The sequence below is a fragment of the Pseudophryne corroboree genome, chromosome 10 (genome assembly GCF_028390025.1).
Source record: "Pseudophryne corroboree isolate aPseCor3 chromosome 10, aPseCor3.hap2, whole genome shotgun sequence".
Taxonomy (NCBI): Eukaryota; Metazoa; Chordata; class Amphibia; order Anura; family Myobatrachidae; genus Pseudophryne; species Pseudophryne corroboree.
Window position 1 is genome coordinate 94,671,006 of NC_086453.1, and position 23,599 is coordinate 94,694,604.

Below are 23,599 nucleotides of genomic sequence, written 5' to 3' on the forward strand. Positions count from 1 at the left end.
TCTATCTTTTCTTACGATGCCGACCTGGCGGGACCGCGCATCGGGATCGAATCGGGATGGCAAGGTGACTTTCACCTTGCGATCTGCACTTACTTTTCTTGCGATTTTGACTATATAGTCAAAATCGAAAGAAAATATCTCACCGTGTGTACACACCCAATAAAATCTGGCCACTAGAAGGCACTCTTTATTGTTGTCTGAGGATATTTTAGTTTAGGCAGGCAGAGATCCACATAGGCTCGAAGCCACATAAGCACCCTGACTTTTTGTGACATGTGTTGAGGATAGGCAGGGCTAGCCTTAGTGATGGACAGTTGTGGTCAGGTGACCGATGGGTGCCTATTAGGGATATGTAGGAGGAGTATACACAGGGGTATATAGTACTGGGTTTAGGCAGCCATCTTCCTCTTGCCAGTTTCCTTGGATGTGGTAAGGTTAAACTGTATTCGCCTTTTTCATTTGCCTTTCCTCCTTTAATAGTTGTGCCAGTTTGCTTCAGCCTGCTAGCTCTGCGTGATGCCTCGTCCTAGGAGATCTGCTCCCCCTCCCCGCCGGCTGGCTGAGGCCGCCCGTCCGCTCACAGCTGCTGGCTACCGCCGGCCGCGCATGCGCGTGGTCCCCCCCCGCCGCTTCGCCGCCCGCTGGAGACAGTGTGCTGCTCTCCTCGGGCGGCGGTTGTTCGCCTGCCACGGCCGCTCTCGGAGCCCGGCGCGGCGGTAGAGCCGCGCGTGCCGGGGCTCCGGCCTCCATGGGTGGGCGGGTCTCGCGCCCCGCGACCGCAGTGAGCGGGTCCGGCGACCCGTCGAGCGGGTCCCGCGACGCCGCGCGGAGTAGTGTGCTTCAGGGTCCCTCACCGGCCAGCTCCCCTGCGGGTGCCTGGCTGGTGCAGGATATGGTGTCCTTGCCGTCGCTTACAGGGGTGGTCCGGGGGGCGGGGCCTCGGTTTACGCAGGCATATGGGGGTGGGTTAGATACCCTGTTTTCCCCCGCTGTGCCCGTGGTTTCCACTGCCGCGGGGCATGGGGGGGGTGTCGGGCGTCTGCGTGCAGACATCGGGGATTCACCCGGGGGCGCTCCCAGTATCCCAGATCATGCTGCCGCCGGTTAGTGGCCTGTGGCCCGGTACGGCGACGCCATCTGCTGGCCAGGTCATAATACAGCAGGTGGGGTCAGGGCACAGCTCCATGGCAGCGTCGTTTTCGTCCGGGGGTGGCGCATATCAGGCTGCGCCCGTGGGTGTACTGCCGGCCGCTTCGGTGTCGGTGGCCTGGTCGGGGGCGTTGCAATTCCCGGTCATGACCTCCGGGGCGTCACCCGATTTCCGAGGGGGTCGGGCCCCTTTCTCGTCCCCTTATTTACTGGCGGCGTTTGCGCACGCGCAGGGCCCGGTGACATCCTGGCCCACACCGAGTGGTCCGGGGTTTGCTCCATGGGTGGTTCTTATGCCGGCGGGTTTACCCCCGGGGCTCTTGCACAGACGCCTTACTGGTCGGCGCCGTTTTTTCAGGCTTCGTCCGGCTGGCACGCTGGTTTTACCGGTCCGGCCGCTTGGCCTCCAGCTGTGGGCGCAGCCAGTGAAGCGGCGGGCGCTGCGGTGTTAGGCATGCCTGCCCCATGTTCCCAGCCCCCCCTTTCTGCTTCCCCCCCTCCGTTGCCGCCCGTTCCCCCTCCGGCGGATGCTGGTTTTGTGCCTCCCCTCCCCCCCCCTTCTGTTTCCCCATCAGGTGCCGGGATGTCGAGGGGGGTCTCTTCCCCGGGCGGATCGTCTGGAGCCACGGCAGCAGCAACATCCAGTGCACCACAGTCGGGAGGGGCGAAGCAAGCTGAACAAATGGGATCGGGCGCAGCAGGGGGATCTCGGGTCCCTGAAGAGGTGCCGTCCGGCCCCGCCGCTGCGGCAGGAGAAGTGGGCGGTCCTGCTGGAACGGGTGAGACAGTTAATCCTTCTTCTGATAGTTCTTCTTCCAGCTCTTCTTCGGATACCAGGTCTTCCGGGTCCCCCAGGCGCCCGCGTAAACTAGCCAGGCTCATTGCGCATCGCTTACACAAAAAAGATAGGAAGGCTAAGGGCCCAGTTTCGGCGGTCACACAGGACCCTCCGCGTTTTACGGAAATGGTGCACTGCGCAAACACTGCGGTCACCAGGGGTTTACGCAAACGGATGAGGGAGAAGATTAGGAAGGGTAAATATGTCGACATGTTCACCCTTACGGATGACATGCGGATAAGGCCAAGAAGGTCGGGGGCATTGGTGAGAATGCATTTTGCAATTTTCACCAGTGGCTCCGAGGGTTTTTAGTGTTCACAGCGTGCTACGCCGAGACGAGGCCTACGGAGTATCACAACACGGTCAAGTATTTGTTCCTGGTACACGAAATGTATTTGACCTCCAAGGGTTACGCGTGGCGGGATTACGCCGAGAAATTCCGTCGTAACCAAGATGGTAACCCGACACTACCCTTGGGGTTCAAAGACGTTGAAGTCTGGTTAGAGGTCACGCAACATAATAAGCCCCTTTATGAAGCCCAAAGCGGCAAGCCGGGTTTAGGTGTCCGGCCGAGCCCGCCCCTGGGGAATAAAGGGAAATGCTTCGCTTTCAACGAGGGCAAGTGTTCCCGGGGTTCTAACTGCCGTTTTTGCCACTCCTGCAAGGTGTGCGGCGGGGGGCACCCGGCCAAAGATTGCCAGTCCCCTTCCGGGTTCATGCCCTCTGATGCTGCCGAGGTGCCTGGAAGTGGAAAGTAAGGCATTTTCCCCCATCAACGTCCCCGAATTGACTAAATGGTTGGGCATTTACCCCGACGTCACTTCGGGGTTGTTTTTGTTAGACGGTTTCCGTAGCGGTTTCAGGCTCCCTATCCCGGATTCGGTCCTCGTGGTCTCCAGGCGCAATTTAAAATCCGCACGCGATTTCCCCTCCGTGGTCGCCCGTAAGGTCCAGGCGGAAATCGATTTGGGGCGCATGTGCGGCCCTTTCCCGTCCCCACCACTGCCCCGGCTGTGCGTCTCACCGTTAGGGGTGGTCCCCAAGAAGGCCCAGGGTCAATTCCGCCTCATTCAGCATTTGTCACACCCCCGGGGCGGCTCGGTCAACGACGCCATCCCGGAGGAAGCTTGCAGGGTGCGATATCAATCTTTTGATGAGGCCCTTCGGTTAGTCCAAAGGGCGGGTCCCGGCGCCCTCATGGCCAAGCTGGACATTGAGTCCGCTTTCCGCCTCCTGCCTATCCACCCCGATTCCCTTCGTTTTCTTGGTTTCAGGTTAGGGGGTGGGTTTTACGTAGACAGGTGCTTGCCTATGGGGTGTTCCATTTCTTGTGCCTACTTTGAGAAATTCAGTTCATTTTTACATTGGTGCGTGGTGTCAGCCTCCGGCCACCCGGGGGTTGCCCACTATCTAGACGATTTTCTCTTTGTGGGTCCAAGGGATGGGTCTGTCTGCGGTGACGTGCTGGGTTTAGCCCAGAGTTTGTTCGGTCTCCTGGGCGTTCCCGTGGCCTCGGATAAGACTGAGGGGCCCATGGCGTGTCTCAGCTATTTGGGCATTGAAGTCGATTCGGAGGCCGGTTGCTGCCGGCTTCCGGCCGATAAGGTGCACAAGTTGCTGGGTCTCATAGAGCAATGCCTCCTCAGTTGTAGGGTCAGATTACAACGGGTCCAGGTGTTGCTTGGGTCTTTTAATTTTGCGTGCAGGATCATACCCATGGGTCGGGTTTTCTGCCGTAAGCTTGAGAGATCCATGTCGGGGGTGCGAAAACCTCACCATACGGTTTACATTTCACGCGAGATTAGGGAAGATTTGAGAGTCTGGTCCACTTTTTTGGTTTCTTTTAACCGGGAGGTGTTGTGGCCAGCGGGGCGTTGTTCCAACGCCGCGTTACAACTTTTTACCGATGCCGCGGGGGGTCCGGGCTTTGGGGCTTTTTTCAGGACAGAGTGGTGCGCCGCGCCTTGGCCTGCAGCATGGGTGACCCGGGGTTTTACAAAGAACTTGCTGCTTTTAGAGTTATTCCCCTTGATAGTGGCTGTCGAATTGTGGGCACCCAGCTTGTCGGATCGGAGTATTGTGTTCCACTGCAACAATCTGGTCGTCGTGCACGCCGTTAATAACCAGCGCTCGTCCTCTCCGGAGTCTCTGCGCTTGTTGCGTTATCTGGTGCTTAAGTGCTTGAGGCATAACATTCATTTCACGGCTGCGCATGTCCCGAGGGTTGACAATAGAATTGCTGACGCACTGTCGCGTTTTGAGTTCGATAAGTTTAGGGAGCTGGTTCCTGATGCTGCGATTGGGGTCTATCGGTGCCGCCCTTCCTGTGGAAAATCGTTGACTAAGGCCCGCCCCGGTGAGTGGGTCTTGCCTATGCGGGCTGGATACCGTCGTGGGTATGGCAGCCCGGTCTCAGTTGGCTAGGCTTGCGCCTGGTCTATGGAATATGATAAGCGTTTTATTATTGCGCCTGTTGCGCGAACCCGGAAACGTGTTTTACCCGTCGGTTCTTGAACGACTAGCGTTCAGGAATGGAGGGTGTGAAGTGAATTTTTAAATTTTCCTCCGTGGGGACCGAATTACAATTGGCATCACACACGGTTCACGGGTGGTTTTTTGAGTTTTCTCCTTCACTCTGGTTCTTTAACTGCATGTTTCGTTATTGTTTTCGGTATGTTATAGTGTCTGACGGTAGGAATTTTTCTTTTGCAGCTACTTTGGACGTCTCGGATCAGATTTGGCTTATTGGCCATTCTTTTATTTTTTGGGCGGAGAGGCATCCTATGGCAGGGCGAACAGGCAAATTTTTTGGGGACAAGGTAGTTAGATGGTTGGGCGTTAGAGGCTTGCGTTGGATGGGTTTACTTCGCTTGCTGTTTCGCCATGAGCGAAGGTGGGGGCGGCCCGGCTGGATTGTCATTCACCTCGGGGGGAATGATATGGGGCGGGTCAAAGGCATCGATCTCATTCTGAGTATCAAAGCGGATTTAGTGGCGTTGCGGGCATCCTGGCCCCAGGTGATAGTTGTGTGGTCTGACATGGTGCCCCGTTTTCACTGGCGGGGTGCAGTTCGAAAGCGAGGAAGAAAGTGGATTCCGCGGTGTCAGTATACGTGCAGGCGATAGGGGGTTTAGTAGTTAGGCACCCGCTCTTGGTTCTGCGCAATGTACAGTTTTATAGGGAAGACGGTGTTCACCTTTCCCCTGCGGGTATTGGTGTGTTTTTGGAAAGTATCTTTAGAGTACTGTCTGGTTGAGTCTTTCTTTTGTTTGGGTTGGATGGCGATCTGCGGTTTTGTTAAAATCCTTGTTGTGGCGGAAAGTCGCTACCAGCCAGCGGTCAAAAGTTACATAAGTGGTCACTGTGGGGCACCCCCTTTTGATTGAACAGCGAGTGTGCCCTCCCCTTGCGGGTGGACTACGGATGTTCCCGTGCGGCTTCGTCCACGGCTCTGCTAAAGTAAGGGGGGTGAGTCCTGCGCAGTGCGGGTTATGTTAAGGAGGCGGTTGTGAGGCCCCTCCTATTTTATTGTTTATTATAGTTGACTGGTGCTGGTCAGTTGGTAGCGCCTTTTCTCGCCATCCTCCAATATTCTTAGTTTAAACGACAGGTCATCAAACAATAAATATCTGTTTGACCTTTAAATCTAGCAGTTGGTGTCTGTGTGTTTATTTCTTAGTGATAAGCTAGCTAATTATAAATGTTAAGTTCGTCAGAATAAAGTCATGGGTGGCTTATATCATAGACAAATAAGAGTAATCTAGATGGCAGGTTCAACTCTGATAATTCTACAATGCAAATGAGTAATCTACATTGTGCAGTAAAAATCATTCATAGAAAAAAAAAATAAAGAGGAAAACCAAATGTGTCTGTATGATGTATCTACCTATTGTGTATTCCACATACTGGGTTATAACCAATGATGTCATATATTATTGCATAACGCAGTGGTTTCCAAACTTTTTTGAGTCACTGCGCCCTAGCGTATAATAATTTTTTTCACGGCACCCCTAGGCCAAAAGTTTCTTATTGAGAAATTTGGAAAGAAATATTCAATTAAGTCAATTGTGTTTTTATGTCATCCTTATGTTCAACTGTGTTGAGGGGAAAGATTTGCTTCTGTTTGTCTACATATGTTGTGATTGGCAGCCACCAGCACTAGTTTTGCCTATTACATTGACCATAAATAATTGAATTGGTCCTGGACCACCAATCCAAGGCACATCTGCAAGTGTCCCGAGGCACCCCAGGGAACCACGGCACACAGTTTGGGAACCACTGTCATAACCCCTAATCAGGGATGGATTGGCCTTAGGGCTCACAGGGAAAATTCCGGGTGGGCCAACGTGTACCTGAGGTCTATTTTGTTTATTAACATTACAGCACACTGTATGAGCCGAAATTCACATTACAGCACACTGTATGAGCCGAAATTCAGAGAGAGAGAGAGAGAGCGTCCTGATGCGCGTATAGGGAGGAGGGGACGTGGTCAGAACAGAGGCCACTGTATGCGCGTCAGGACGCTCTCTCTCCCCTTCCCCCGCCGCGCTGCACCGCTCTCCACCCCGTTCCCAACACCGCGGCGGGACCCGGCCTCCATCCTGGTGCCGGTATGTGTAGGGGGGGCGTTCGCCCTAATCGCCCCCCGCTAAATCCGCCACTGGGTCCATCCAAATGCAGACGAAGGGTGCGAGTTGCCGCTGCAACGGTGTAGAAACGTCTGGCAACAGCAGCACCATACCTCGCGGCCTCATCTCACCCAGAATTCACACAATTTTGCATAAATTGTTTGAGTCTGAGCTGCCGCAAAGCGCGGCTTTTGCTGCACTAACTCGCGAGGGCGAAAACATCGCTCACAACTGGATACACACCAAGGAAATGTGTTCACATACTAACATTCTACCTTGATTATCACTTTATTAAGGTAAGTGCATCACGTTACTTGAATAATCAGTACTCAGGGGAGATAAAGTGGAGAGAGATAAAGTACTAACCAATCTGATTCTACTTGTCATTTTACAGGCTGTGTTTGAAAAATCACAGGTAGAAGCTGAGTGGTCGGTACTTTATCTCTCTCCACTTTCTAAGCTTTGATAATTCTCCCCTGTATCTTTTGTTCTTTATGCGCCAGAACATGCCATGTAACTCAGTGGCTCACAGAGGGCAGGTTATATGTATCCTTGTCTCCGTCTCTACAGTGGGTGGCCCACGATCAGGGGCCAAATATAACATTAATCTATGAGAATTGTGTAATGCTGCAAAGTGTCCCCCCACCAAGGACCTGCTGGCCTGCTACTGCAGTGTATGCTAGCGTGTGATATCTGTATATATATATATATATATATATATATATATATGTGTGTGTGTGTAATGGAGAACAACAAAGCGCCTAGAAGTGTATTATTTATAAAATAAAATACTGAGTGCTCAGAGACTATGTCAGTAGTATAAACCACAACTTATCTGGTTTTATAATCTTCAATCATATCACCATCATTTGGAACATGGCATATAAAAATAAAAGAAGAGCGCAACATAGTGTGTACCAATTATGAACATTGGGCCTAATTCAGACCTGATCGTAGATATGCTAAATTTAGCACATCTACGATCAGGCACACTGACATGCGGGGGGGAGGCCCAGCACAGGGCTAATCCGCCCCGCATGTTAGGCCCGACCCCCAGGCACATGTACAAAAGCATCATACAGCAGCGATGCTTTTGTACTTGAAGAGTAGCTCCCTGCCAGCGCAGGACTTCATCTTCATGTATATATACTGTATATGCATAGAGAAACAAGTTGGCACTCCAAGGGGGAGATTCAAATGTATGAAAAGTTGGTTGGGTGTCTTTTCCCCCCTGTCTATGAGGAAAAAACAGACACCCAACTGACTTTTCAAACATTTGAAACTCCCCCCAAGACTTGTAAGTTGTAACTAGTGAAAAAGACTTTAATGTCAAAATATCAACGTTTTGGGGAGTTTCACCCAATCATCAGGATAAAGCATTAATAGTGATACAAACAAATATATATACTTACAGGACCTTCCACCCCCGCTCCACGCCGGCCCGGGACACATTACGCCACTTCCGGCAAATGACATCACCGCAAGTGATGTTATTGCGAGACTGGCACCGGAGGAGAACTGGGAAACAGTGGCCACAACGGTTACCATGGTAACCACAACACACATTATGCACAATTCTGCGAAAAACACAACTAAGGTGTAGGGAAATAATCCCTTCACAGGTGCATTAATAATGCAAATAAAATACAATAAAATAAAGTAAAATAGGGCGGGATGTACTATCCTCTCCCACAGCGTTACCTGCTTTTCTCTGCGTTCACTGTAGTTTTCTCCTCTCATCCTCACTGGAAATCACTCACTCAGTCCGCCTCTTCACCACCGCGCCCAATCTGAACTCTGCGTTGTACATTGATTAAATATCATTCATCATTATCAGCCATAAACCTAGTGCCAGAGATCCCTCTGAAATGACAGGGACTTCTGCAAACTCAGCATAGTCTGCAATTCCTTCTACATATCCTGAACGCCTATTCAGCTGCAGGTTGAGATGAGACTAAAGGTGGGTACACACTGGCCGATATATCGGCCGTTCTCTTGAACGGCCGATATATCGCGGGTCCGTCGGCCAGTGTGTACGGCCGATACGTCTGTGAACTCCGTCGTTCACAGACGTATCGCGTCGGCCCGCAGCACAGCCGACGGCCAATATATCTACCGATATATTGGCACGTTGCTGTGTGTGTTCGTGCGGTCGGCCGACCGCCCGTACACATGCTGCAGCAGCCGGCGGTGATTGACAGCTGAACTGGGCGGGTGTGTGTACACACAGTTCATGACGTCAGTCCCCGACGGATTGGGCAGTGTGTATGCTCAACACACTGCACGATCCGTCCATAGATATATCTGCCGATCAACTGATCGGCAGATATATCTACCAGTGTGTACCCACCTTAAGAGTATGTGCAGTGCTAAAAATTGCAATATCTGTCCGCAAAACAGACTTGCTTGCAACTCTACAACAGCCTATGTATTATACCTCTCAACTGCACCAATTTTGGTGAAAAGTCCCAATTTCAGGAGTCATGGCCATATACTGTACACTATAAAATGTTGGGAGTTATATGCACAATGCACATCTCATTACATGAAGTTACAGTAATTGCGTAAACTGTTGGATAGAGTTAAAAGGGCACCCAGCCCTAAGCTACATTTACATTCATGGGGTGGTAAATGAAAAAACAAAGAAATAAATAAGTAAATAAATAAACTACATAGGGTAAATGCTAATAAATAAAGAATGGTTTAAGTATGAAATACCTACAATCAAAATCCTGACAATCAGAATCCCGACAATAATTGACCAACGGTCAAAATCCCGACAAGGTCAAAATCCCAACATTTATAATACTGACAAGGTCAAAATACCAACATTTAATGTCGAAAAGGTCAAAAAGTCGACAAGAGGTTTTCATTGTTTTGTGTGCATGTCGACATAGGTCGACATAGACACCATATAAGTGTACCGCGTACGCTCGCCATGCTGCGCTTGGCACACTATTACATACCTCCCAACATGACCCTCTCCAGGAGGGACACAATGCTCTGCTTCTGGACTTTTTTCTTAATTTGTGATTGCCAGCACCTATTTCGAACAGGTAAATAAATAAAGAAAGGCGTTTCAGCACAGGTGATGGCAATCATAAATTAAGAGGGAAGTGCAGGAGCAGAGCATTCTGTCCCTCCTGGAGAGGGTCATGTTGGGAGGTATGTATTATATTCCCCCTCCAGGTCCACTGGGATAGTAAAGTATGAACAAGTTGGTTTCAATGAAAAAATCATGAAAAAGTCATGTCGACATTTTAAATGTCGGTATTATGACCTTGACGGTATTTTAAATGTCGGGATTTTGACCATGTCGGGATTTTGACAGTCGGTCATTGGTTGTCAGTATTTTGACCGTCGCGATTTTGATTGTAGGCAAATTGACCGTATCCCTAAAGGATAAATACATGCCATGGCTTGCTTGTAATACTATAGATTTGCCACAAGGTGGGGATGTGCTGTCATTTTTTTTTCTTTCCTATACTTGACAACACATTTTTATTATTTGCACTGGAAAGACAGATCAATTCTTGAATAATACTGATGGACTCATAGTCCAGTCCCCCACTAGGAAATACATACCTCCCAGCATGACCCTCTCCAGGGGGGAGAGAATGCTCTGCTCCTGGACTTCCCCCTTAATTTATAATTGCCATCACCAGTGCTGAACACCTTTCTTATCCATTAACCTGTTGAACACAGGTGGCGGCAATCATACATTAAGAGAAAAGTCCAGAAGCAGAGCATTGTGTCCTTCCTGGAGAGGGTCATGTTGGGAGGTATGAAAATACAGTATGTCAATATAATTAGGCTGACCATATCATACCATACTTGCCTACCCTCCCGGAATGGCCGGGAGGCTCCCGAAAATCGGGTGACCCTCCCGGCCCCCCGGAAAGATGGGCAAGCCTCCCGCTTTCCCCCTCGACCGCCCGCAGCAGAGAACAAGTGGGCGGCCCGAGGGGGTCTGATGACGCGATTCGCGCTGAATCGCGTCATCGTAGCTCCGCCACCCGCTATGCAGCGCCTCGTTTCTCGGCACAGCACAGTGGGGGGTGGAGTCACGATGACGCGACCCTGATGAAACGCCCCCGGACCGCCCATCTTGCTGCCAGCCACACCTCCATACCGCCCGTCCTGCTGCCGGCCACGCCCCCATACACCTACAACGCTGCAAAGTAGGAGACAGCAAAGTAGGTAAGTATGTATCATACCTCCCAACTTTGGTCCGGGCCAGGGAGGGACATTATCGCACGCCGAAGGTGCGCCTCCGAAATTAGGGGGCGTGGTCTATCGTAAAGGGAGCGTGACCTTGTGGCAAGTGCCGTCATTGCAGGCCACGCCTCTGTTTTCGTCATTATGGGGGCATGAACAGCGCTCAGCATCTATTCACCTCTGCTCTACTCAGAGCAGCGAGTGACAGGGGGGATCTCCCAACTGCCCCCCCTCCCCACCGCGGGACACTGCGACCCGCAGGTGGGACAGCGGAACAGACCATAAAAAACGGGACTGTCCCGCCTAAATCGGGACAGTTGGGAGGTATGCCATAGAGGGGGTCATTCCGAGTTGTTCACTCGCTAGCAGATTTTAGCAGCATTGCACACGCTAAGCCGCCGCCCTCTGGGAGTGTATCTTAGCTTAGCAGAATAGCGAACGAAAGATTAGCAGAATTGCGAATAGAAAATTCTTAGCAGTTTCTGAGTAGCTCCAGACCTACTCACAGATTGCGATCAGCTCAGCCCGTTTCGTTCCTGGTTTGACGTCACAAACACACCCAGCGTTCGGCCAGCCACTCCCCCGTTTCTCCAGACACTCCCGCGTTTTATCCTGGCACGCCTGCGTTTTTCCGCACACTCCCAGAAAACGGTCAGTTTCCGCCCAGAAACACCCACTTCCTGTCAATCACACTCCGATCACTTCAACGATGAAAATTCTTCATTCGGACGTGAGTAAATCTACTAAGTTTTGTGCTAAAATACTTAGCGCATGCGCACTGCGTACCATGCGCATGCGCATTTTTGCCTTAATCGCTCCGTTGCGAAAATCGGCAACGAGCGAACAACTCGGAATGACCCCCATTATCCCTTTTACCTGGGACACTCATGGATTACACAGGTTCTGTGGCTGATTAAAACCAGCTGAAATGCAGGCTTGTAGTCAGCCAGCCACAGAACCTGTGTAATCCATGAGCGTCCCAGGTAAAAGGGATAATATGGTCATCCTAATACAATGCATCAAACAGGAAGGCAGTAATGATGTTTGATCTCTATGCAACTGATGTTAGTCATGTGCTCTGATAATAGTTCCTTTACAAGAAAGGTAAGTGGGGAGAGCATACTGCTTTTGCATCTGTTGTTATAGCATCCATGGCCTGCCCTTTACTTGGCCTTGTCCATTTTAGATGACGGCACCATATATAGCACATATTTTTATGAATATCCCTCTAATGCATTTCTTATTCCTTAAAGATCCACTTTGTCACCCAGTTAAACATTTTGTCAGGATGGAAATAATAGTGATGAGCGGGTTCGGTTTCCGAGAAACCGAACCCACCCGAGCTTTACCTTTTTTACACGGGTCCGAGCAGACTCGGATCCTCCCGCCTTGCTCGGCTAACCCGAGCGCGCCCGAACGTCATCATCCCGCTGTCGGATTCTCGCGAGATTCGGATTCTATATAAGCAGCCGCGCGTCGCCGCCATTTTCACACGTGCATTGAGATTGATAGGGAGAGGACGTGGCTGGCGTCCTCTCCGTTTATATAGTTAATTATTAATAGTATACTACACAGTTGATCTGATTGCTTAGCTTATTGTGGGGAGGATTGGGGACTGGGGAGCAGCTGTTAGGAGGAGTACAGTGCAGAGTTTTGCTAGTTTTTTATCCGTTCTCTGCCTGAAAAAAACGCTCCATACCATATCTGTGCTCAGTGTGCTGCATGATATATATCTGTGCTGAGTGCTCACACTGCCTAATTGTGGGGACTGGGGAGCAGTTATAGCAGGAGTACAGTGCACAGTTTTGCTGACAGTGACCACCAGTATACGTTTGTCTGCCTGAAAAACACTCCTGTGGTGGCTTTTTTTTATACTAGTTTAGCAGTCTGCTGACAGTGTCCACCAGGTCCATTATACTGTATATAGCAGTACGGTAGGCCACTGCTGTACCTACCTCTGTGTCGTCACTCGTCGTCCATAAGTATACTATAGTATCCATCCATCTACATTGTATACCTGTGGTGTCTTTTTTTTTATACTAAGTATAAACGCAGTCTGCTGACAGTGTCCACCAGATCCATTATACTGTATATAGCAGTACGGTAGGCCACTGCTGTACCTACCTCTGTGTCGTCACTCGTCGTCCATAAGTATACTATAGTATCCATCCATCTACATTGTATACCTGTGGTGTCTTTTTTTTTATACTATAAACGCAGTCTGCTGACAGTGTCCACCAGGTCCATTATACTGTATATAGCAGTACGGTAGGCCACTGCTGTACCTACCTCTGTGTCGTCACTCGTCGTCCATAAGTATACTATAGTATTCACCCATCTACATTGTATACCTGTGGTGTCTTTTTTTTATACTAAGTATAAACGCAGTCTGCTGACAGTGTCCACCAGGTCCATTATACTGTATATAGCAGTACGGTAGGCCACTGCTGTACCTACCTCTGTGTCGTCACTCGTCGTCCATAAGTGTACTATAGTATCCATCCATCTACATTGTATACCTGTGGTGTCTTTTTTTTTATACTATAAACGCAGTCTGCTGACAGTGTCCACCAGGTCCATTATACTGTATATAGCAGTACGGTAGGCCACTGCTGTACCTACCTCTGTGTCGTCACTCGTCGTCCATAAGTATACTATAGTATCCATCCATCTACATTGTATACCTGTGGTGTCTTTTTTTTTTATACTATAAATGCAGTCTGCTGATGGTGTCCACCAGGTCCATTATACTGTATATAGCAGTACGGTAGGCCACTGCTGTACCTACCTCTGTGTCGTCACTCGTCGTCCATAAGTATACTATAGTATCCATCCATCTACATTGTATACCTGTGGTGTCTTTTTTTTATACTATAAACGCAGTCTGCTGACAGTGTCCACCAGGTCCATTATACTGTATATAGCAGTACGGTAGGCCACTGCTGTACCTACCTCTGTGTCGTCACTCGTCGTCCATAAGTATACTATAGTATCCATCCATCTACATTGTATACCTGTGGTGTCTTTTTTTTTAATACTATAAACGCAGTCTGCTGACAGTGTCCACCAGGTCCATTATACTGTATATAGCAGTACGGTAGGCCACTGCTGTACCTACCTCTGTATCGTCACTCGTCGTCCATAAGTATACTATAGTATCCATCCATCTACATTGTATACCTGTGGTGTCTTTTTTTTTATACTATAAACGCAGTCTGCTGACAGTGTCCACCAGGTCCATTATACTGTATATAGCAGTACGGTAGGCCACTGCTGTACCTACTTCTGTGTCGTCACTCGTCGTCCATAAGTATACTATAGTATCCATCCATCTACATTGTATACCTGTGGTGTCTTTTTTTTATACTATAAACGCAGTCTGCTGACAGTGTCCACCAGGTCCATTATACTGTATATAGCGGTACGGTAGGCCACTGCTGTACCTACCTCTGTGTCGTCACTCGTCGTCCATAAGTATACTATAGTATCCATCCATCTACATTGTATACCTGTGGTGTCTTTTTTTTTATACTATAAATGCAGTCTGCTGACAGTGTCCACCAGGTCCATTATACTGTATATAGCAGTACGGTAGGCCACTGCTGTACCTACCTCTGTGTCGTCACTCGTCGTCCATAAGTATACTATAGTATCCATCCATCTACATTGTATACCTGTGGTGTCTTTTTTTTTTATACTATAAACGCAGTCTGCTGACAGTGTCCACCAGGTCCATTATACTGTATATAGCAGTACGGTAGGCCACTGCTGTACCTACCTCTGTGTCATCACTCGTCGTCCATAAGTATACTATAGTATCCATCCATCTACATTGTATACCTGTGGTGTCTTTTAGTTGTGCGCATTAAAATATGGAGAACAAAAATGTGGAGGTTAAAAAAATAGGGAAAGATCAAGATCCACTTCCACCTCGTGCTGAAGCTGCTGCCACTAGTCATGGCCGAGACGATGAAATGCCATCAACGTCGTCTGCCAAGGCCGATGCCCAATGTCATAGTACAGAGCATGTAAAATCCAAAACACAAAAGATCAGTAAAATGACCCAAAAATCAAAATTAAAAGCGTCTGAGGAGAAGCGTAAACTTGCCAATATGCCATTTACGACACGGAGTGGCAAGGAACGGCTGAGGCCCTGGCCTATGTTCATGGCTAGTGGTTCAGCTTCACATGAGGATGGAAGCACTCATCCTCTCGCTAGAAAAAAGAAAAGACTTAAGCTGGCAAAAGCACAGCAAAGAACTGTGCGTTCTTCGAAATCACAAATCCCCAAGGAGAGTCCAATTGTGTCGGTTGCGATGCCTGACCTTCCCAACACTGGACGGGAAGAGCTTGCGCCTTCCACCATTTGCACGCCCCCTGCAAGTGCTGGAAGGAGCACCCGCAGTCCAGTTCCTGATAGTCAAATTGAAGATGTCAGTGTTGAAGTACACCAGGATGAGGATATGGGTGTTGCTGGCGCTGGGGAGGAAATTGACAAGGAGGATTCTGATGGTGAGGTGGTTTGTTTAAGTCAGGCACCCGGGGAGACACCTGTTGTCCATGGGAGGAATATGGCCATTGACATGCCTGGTCAAAATACAAAAAAAAAATCAGCTCTTCGGTGTGGAATTATTTCAACACAAATGCGGACAACAGGTGTCAAGCCGTGTGTTGCCTTTGTCAAGCTGTAATAAGTAGGGGTAAGGACGTTAACCACCTCGGAACATCCTCCCTTATACGTCACCTGCAGCGCATTCATCATAAGTCAGTGACAAGTTCAAAAACTTTGGGCGACAGCGGAACCAGTCCACTGACCAGTAAGTCCCTTCCTCTTGTAACCAAGCTCCCGCAAACCACACCACCAACTCCCTCAGTGTCAATTTCCTCCATACCCAGGAATGCCAATAGTCCTGCAGGCCATGTCACTGGCAAGTCTGACGAGTCCTCTCCTGCCTGGGATTCCTCCGATGCATCCTTGAGTGTAACGCCTACTGCTGCTGGCGCTGCTGTTGTTGCTGCTGGGAGTCGATCGTCATCCCAGAGGGGAAGTCGGAAGACCACTTGTACTACTTCCAGTAAGCAATTGACTGTCCAACAGTCCTTTGCGAGGAAGATGAAATATCACAGCAGTCATCCTGATGCAAAGCGGATAACTGAGGCCTTGGCAGCCTGGGCGGTGAGAAACGTGGTTCCGGTATCCATCCTTACTTCAGAGCCAACTATAGGCTTGATTGAGGTACTGTGTCCCCGGTACCAAATACCATCTAGGTTCCATTTCTCTAGGCAGGCGATACTGAAAATGTACACAGACCTCAGAAAAAGAGTCACCAGTGTCCTAAAAAATGCAGTTGTACCCAATGTCCACTTAACCACGGACATGTGGACAAGTGGAGCAGGGCAGACTCAGGACTACATGACTGTGACAGCCCACTGGGTAGATGTATTGCCTCCCGCTGCAAGAACAGCAGCCGCGGCACCAGTAGCAGCATCTCGCAAACGCCAACTCGTTCCTAGGCAGGCTACGCTTTGTATCACCGCTTTCCAGAATACGCACACAGCTGAAAACCTCTTACGGCAACTGAGGAAGATCATCGCAGAATGGCTTACCCCAATTGGACTCTCCTGGGGATTTGTGGCATCGGACAACGCCAGCAATATTGTGCGTGCATTACATCTGGGCAAATTCCAGCACGTCCCATGTTTTGCACATACCTTGAATTTGGTGGTGCAGAATGATTTAAAAAACGACAGGGGCGTGCAAGAGATGCTGTCGGTGGCCAGAAGAATTGCGGGCCACTTTTGGCGTACAGGCACCGCATACAGAAGACTGGAGCACCACCAAAAACAGCTGAACCTGCCCTGCCATCATCTCAAGCAAGAGGTGGTAACGAGGTGGAATTCAACCCTCTATATGCTTCAGAGGATGGAGGAGCAGCAAAAGGCCATTCAAGCCTATACATCTGGCCACGATATAGGCAAAGGAGGTGGAATGCACCTGACTCAAGCGCAGTGGAGAATGATTTCAACGTTGTGCAAGGTTCTGCAACCTTTTGAACTTGCCACACGTAAAGTCAGTTCAGACACTGCCAGCCTGAGTCAGGTCATTCCCCTCATCAGGCTTTTGGAGAAGAAGCTGGAGACATTGAAGGAGGAGCTAAAACAGAGCGATTCCGCTAGGCATGTGGGACTTGTGAATGGAGCCCTTCATTCGCGTAACCAGGATTCACGGGTGGTCAATCTGTTGAAATCAGAGCACTACATTTTGGCCACCGTGCTCGATCCTAGATTTAAAACCTACGTTGTATCTCTCTTTCCAGCAGACACAAGTCTGCAGAGGTTCAAAGACCTGCTGGTGAGAAAATTGTCAAGTCAAGCGGAACGTGACCTGTCAACATCTCCTCCTTCACATTCTCCCGCAACTGGGGGTGCGAGGAAAAGGCTACGAATTCCGAGCCGACCCGCTGGCGGTGATGCAGGGCAGTCTGGAGCGAGTGCTGACATCTGGTCCGGACTGAAGGACCTGCCAACGATTACTGACATGTCGTCTACTGTCACTGCATATGATTCTCTCACCATTGAAAGAATGGTGGAGGATTATATGAGTGACCGCATCCAAGTAGGCACGTCAGACAGTCCGTACGTATACTGGCAGGAAAAAGAGGCAATTTGGAGGCCCTTGCAGAAACTGGCTTTATTCTACCTAAGTTGCCCTCCCTCCAGTGTGTACTCCGAAAGAGTGTTTAGTGCCGCCGCTCACCTTGTCAGCAATCGGCGTACGAGGTTACTTCCAGAAAATGTGGAGAAGATGATGTTCATTAAAATGAATTATAATCAATTCCTCCGTGGAGACATTCACCAGCAGCAATTGCCTCCAGAAAGAACACGGGGACCTGAGATGGTGGATTCCAGTGGGGATGAATTAATAATCTGTGAGGAGGGGGATGTACACAGTGAAAGGGGTGATGAATCAGACGATGATGATGAGGTGGACATCTTGCCTCTGTAGAGCCAGTTTGTGCAAGGAGAGATTGATTGCTTCTTTTTTGGTGGGGGCCCAAACCAACCAGTCATTTCAGTCACAGTCGTGTGGCAGACCCTGTCGCTGAAATGATGGGTTCATTAAAGTGTGCATGTCCTGTTTATACAACATAAGGGTGGGTGGGAGGGCCCAAGGACAATTCCATCTTGCACCTCTTTTTTCTTTCATTTTTCTTTGCGTCATGTGCTGTTTGGGGAGTATTTTTTTGAAGGGCCATCCTGCGTGACACTGCAGTGCCACTCCTAGATGGGCCAGGTGTTTGTGTCGGCCACTTGGGTCGCTTAGCTTAGTCACACAGCTACCTCATTGCGCCTCTTTTTTTCTTTGCATCATGTGCTGTTTGGGGAGTATTTTTTTCAAGTGCCATCCTGTCTGACACTGCAGTGCCACTCCTAGATGGGCCAGGTGTTTGTGTCGGCCACTTGGGTCGCTTAGCTTAGTCACACAGCTACCTCGGTGCAAATTTTAGGACTAAAAATAATATTGTGAGGTGTGAGGTGTTCAGAATAGACTGAAAATGAGTGGAAATTATGGTTATTGAGGTTATTAATACTTTGGGATCAAAATGACCCCCAAATTCTTTAGATTTAAGTTGTTTTTTAGGGTTTTTTGAAAAAAAACCCCGAATCCAAAACACACCCGAATCCGACAAAAAATTTTCGGTGAGGTTTTGCCGAAAACGCGTCCGAATCCAAAACACGGCCGCGGAACCGAACCCAAAACCAAAACACAAAACCCGAAAAATGTCCGGTGCACATCACTAGGAAATAATTCCCTTTCCAGATTCTCCACCACCTCCCTCCTCACAGCTCTTCTCCTCCCACCCCCAGGATCCTCCTCCCCTTGCACCCAGCTTTAGCCTCTACACAGTGGGCCTAATTCAGACCTGATCGCCGGGCAGCGATTTTTGCACTGCTGCGATCAGATAGTCGCCGCCTACAGGGGGAGTGTATTTTAGCTGTGCAAGTGTGGGAACGCCTGTGTAGCAGAGATGTACAAACTGATTTTGTGCAGTCTCTGCGCAGCCCAGGACTTACTCAGCCGCTGCGATCACTTCAGCCTGTCAGGAACCCTCCCTGCAGACGCTTGGACACGCCTGTGTTTTTCCAGACACTCCCAGAAAACAGTCAGTTGACACCCACAAACGCCTTCTTCCTGTCAATCTCCTTGCTATCGCCTGTGCGAACGGATCCATCGCACAAACCCATCGCTGAGCGGTGATCCACTTTGTACCTGTGTAATGCGTCTGCGCATTGCGGTGCATACGCATGCGCAGTTTGGACCTGATCGCCCGCTGTGCGAAAACGCAGCCTAGCGATCAGGTCTGAATTACCCCCAGTGTTGTGTGCCAAGTTTCTGTGGGCTAACTCCATCTCTGGGACAGGCCCTGCGCCCTTCTCACCTCCAACTTCATACGTTCCTCTCCTCTTCCCCTTCGGCCCCCCTTCAGCCTCCCCCCCCCCCCCTCGCATCAGCCCCCCACCCCCAGATAGATAGAAAGAGATAACGATATAGATATATATCTCTCTGTCAGGTATGTAATGTTTCAGGTAAGTCCAGCTGCCCCTGAGGGGGTGGCATTCAGCAATTTAAGAATATTATGAAATTAAGGGGGGCATTTACTAAGCAGTGATAAGAGCGGAGAAGTAAGCCAGTGGAGAAGTTGCCCATGGCAACCAATCAGCACTGAAGTAACATCTATAATTTGCATACTATAAAATTATACAGAGCTGGCTGATTGCTGCTTAGTAAATGTCCCCCTATATCCCCTATTAACCCTACCGGCATCTATCTGTGCAGAGTGGGCTAGCCGGGAACTGCCCAGCTGCTCAGGTACTTCCGCTATGCCCCACCGCCCGAGGCCACACCCCCTTTTTGGACACAGCTTGTCCCGGCTACACAGCGCCAAAAGTTGGGAGGTATGTATTGGGTTAAGTGCAGGAGGCTCATGTGCAGTCTCCTTTCTTTCCCCCCAATCTCTATCCATCAGAGCAATAGATTCTGGGCACTAGATTCACTAGGAGACCCTAGCACTGTCCCAGAGTCTAGCGCGCATGCACAGGTCCCCAGTGATTTTTCATGGCCGAAACACTGAGAAAATGGCTGCTGCACCATTTTCCTGGTGTTTTCTACAGCACTGTTTCGGCAGACGTGGGACTCCGGAGCGTATGTAGTGAAAAAATGGGTACAGGGTAAGCGGTGTGCGCACTGTGCACACGTTATAGATACACCAGTGGCTGTCTTATATAGCGAGCAGTAGTGAACAGGTGCTGAATACACCTGCCATAGGGGCAGGGGCCCCAGAATGTTTTGAGGTTGGTGGGGTGGGGGTCACAGAAAACATACACATTAGCGCTCCCCCCAATCCCCACCCCCAGTGCGGGGGAGCGCTTACCTCCGATACCTGCGGTGACTTGTTTTTAAAAAAAGTCTGCTGCCGCACAGCCGCAGCATGCTATGCTGTGCGCTGTCCAAGCCGGCTCTTCACTGATGCATTACTGGGAGGAGGCGTGGCCATGCTGAGCCTGCTGGAACATCCCCTCTTCCTCCCAGTAAGGCATCAGTGAAGGGCCGGCTTGGACAGCACACAGCATAGCATGCTGCAGCTGTGCGACAGCAGACTTTTTTTTTAAAACAACCTCACCAGCACCTGCGCCTGTCAGATTGGGGGGGGGGGGGGTTGGGGGGCATGCTGCCCCGTTGCCTCCCCCTCACACCCGTTGCAACGCCACTGCATATGGGGTACCTGTGCGTTTTAGCACAGTGGGCGATCAGGTCCAGACTACGCATGCGTATGCACCACAATGCGCAGGCGCGTTGGACAGCTACAACGGGCATCGATGGTCAGCAACAGGATGGTGCGAAGGATCCATTCGCACAGGCGTTCGTAAGGTGATTGACAGGAAGAGGGCGTTTGTGGGTGGCAACTGAGCGTTTACAGGGAGTGTCCAGAAAAACACAGGCGTGTCAAAGCGTTTTGAGGGAGGGTGTATGACGCCAGCTCCGGCCCCGATCAGCAGGATGCAATCGCACTGGGAGAGTAAGTCCTGGGCTGCGCGGGGACTGCACACACTGATTTTTAGCAGCTCTGATAACACATAGGAACGCACACTTACACAGTGAAAACACACTCCCCCTGTAGGCGGCGACTATCTGATCGCAGGACAACAAAAAACACAGCCCAGCGATCAGATCTGAATTACCCCCCTAGTGTGTATGGCATTAAGGATCCTTTTATGAGAAGTGAATGGATGAGGCAGTCCAGAGTATTATAAATGCAGGTTATAGCTCCATGCTTTACCATACCCCTGTGATGCATGGCCATGCCCCCTTCTCCTGCGAGTGCTACTGCTGTGCTTCACCTACAGGAAAAGGTTGGGGATAATCCAACAGTCTATACTGTACTGACCATGGCTGTTATTTGCCTTGCACATAATACTTATACTTTATGGTTCTGCAAATCATAAAATGGGTGTTAATGACTGAGGCAGAGCACATATGTTGCACCAGATGCTATGGCCATACTGGCCTACTTTTGAAAAATTAGTTTCAGGTAGATTGTGGATGGTATGAGAATTTGGCATGCAAAGCGCACTACGCTGCTGAGGGGGAATGTCTCTAACTAAAGGGCATGTCTAGCTCCACCTATGTCTGTTTCTGCTCAGGGAGGGTGTCCTGCAGTGGCTGGTGGTAACAAAATAACTATGGGGCTAATTCAGGTTGGATCGCAATTTTTGCGCAGGTCACATTGCTTCGCATGCGCTAGCTTACACACACACACACACACACACACACACACACACACACACACACACACACACAGGCAGTGCTACCCTACACAGACATGGGTCATTGCCAGCCTGTACACACAGGGGTCAATGCCACCCTACACACAAACAAATGGTCAGTGCCACCCTAAATAAAAACACACAGGGGACATTGCCAACCTATGCACGAAGGGGTCAGTGGCAGCCTACACACACAAATGCACACACAGACAGTGCAACCCTACACACACACACACACGTGTGTGTGTGTGTGTGTGTGTGTGTGTGTGTGTGTGTGTGTGGTCAGTGCCAACCTACACACACATAAAGGGACCTGTGCCAGCCTACACACACACACACACACACACACACACACAGGTCAGTGCCAGCCCACACATGCACACACCTAGACACACACAGGGGTCAGTGCCAGCCTTATATAGAGAGAGAATACCAGCGCCTAAATGCACAAGAGCCAACCAATATAATTAAAAGATTGTGTATAGATACTCCGATAGTCTTTAAACAATATTTTGGTTTATTATAAAAAATGTGTTAAGATAGTTATTTGTTACATCCACTTTATACCTTTAAAACTACATAGTATCATAAAAATGTTACTTTTGTTTAGCCACAGCTTTCTATATTGTATCAGTTAAACTTCTATTGCATAGAGATGTGGAATAGAATAAATCAAAATTGATATTTATTTGAGTTGGTAATAAAAAAATATTATTATATGGTTCACCTCTGTCCTGGAAAGTGTTCTCGAAATAGCAATAGTCCTTTATTAGTTAGCCACTGTGAGAATTTTAGGGTTGGTGCATAAATCCACTCTAGTCAATAATCTCCATGCAGCTGGTATAAATCCAATCCTATGCAGTGTAATAGGCTCTACACACTGAGCGATATGAGTGAAAGATAGGAACGATCTCATTCAATAATGAACGAGATACCGTTCATATCTTTCAGTGTGGAGGCACCAGCGATGAACGATGCGCGGCCCCGTGCTCGTTCATCGCTGGTGCCCCGTCGCTTGTGCATGCAGGCCAATATGGACGATCTCGTCCATATTTGCCTGCACTGCTATGGAACCGGGTGACGGGGGGAGTGAAGAAACTTCACTCCCCCCCACCGCCGGGTCGGCCGTATTCGCTGTCGGGCAGCCCGGCGGCGGCTCGCGCAATGTGTAGGGCCCTTAGGTTTATATAGCAGCTGCCAGAGTGCGCAGGAAGAATAAGCTTTATTGAGATTTTTTAAGCATACAATAAATAGATTTGTATAAATTTGGGGTGATGCTGAGGTAATAGTGTGTCTTGTCAGTGCCAGCCTATACACACACAGGGGCGTATGCCAGCCTACACACACACACAATCACACACTCAGGTCAGTGTTAGCCTATACACACACACATACATGCACACTGGGGTCAGTGCCAGCCTACACACACACACACACACACACACACACACACACACACACACACACACACACACACACACACACACACACACACACGTCAGTGTTAGCCTACACACACACACACACACACACACACACACACACACACACACATACATGCACACTGGGGTCAGTGCCAGCCTACACACACACACTCACACACAGGTCAGTGTTAGCCTATACACACACATACATGCACACTGGGGTCAGTGCCAGCCTACACACACAGGGAACAGATGGGGATGGATAACCACTTACCTAAACGAGCATCAGGCTTCAGGCATTGCATCAGCAGGGCAGATTTCAGAGGTCAACAGGAGGAGAATAGATGCAAGTCTGCAAACTGTGCCCAGCCTCCTAAATAGTACACAGTGGGGTAAATGTATGATACCCGCAAATATCGTGGCGGAATCACTCTTCCCGCTACGCCGCTTTACTGAGGTGAGGTGGGAAGCACTAGCGCTGAGATGTATTAACATCTCGTTTGCTGGAGTGAGGG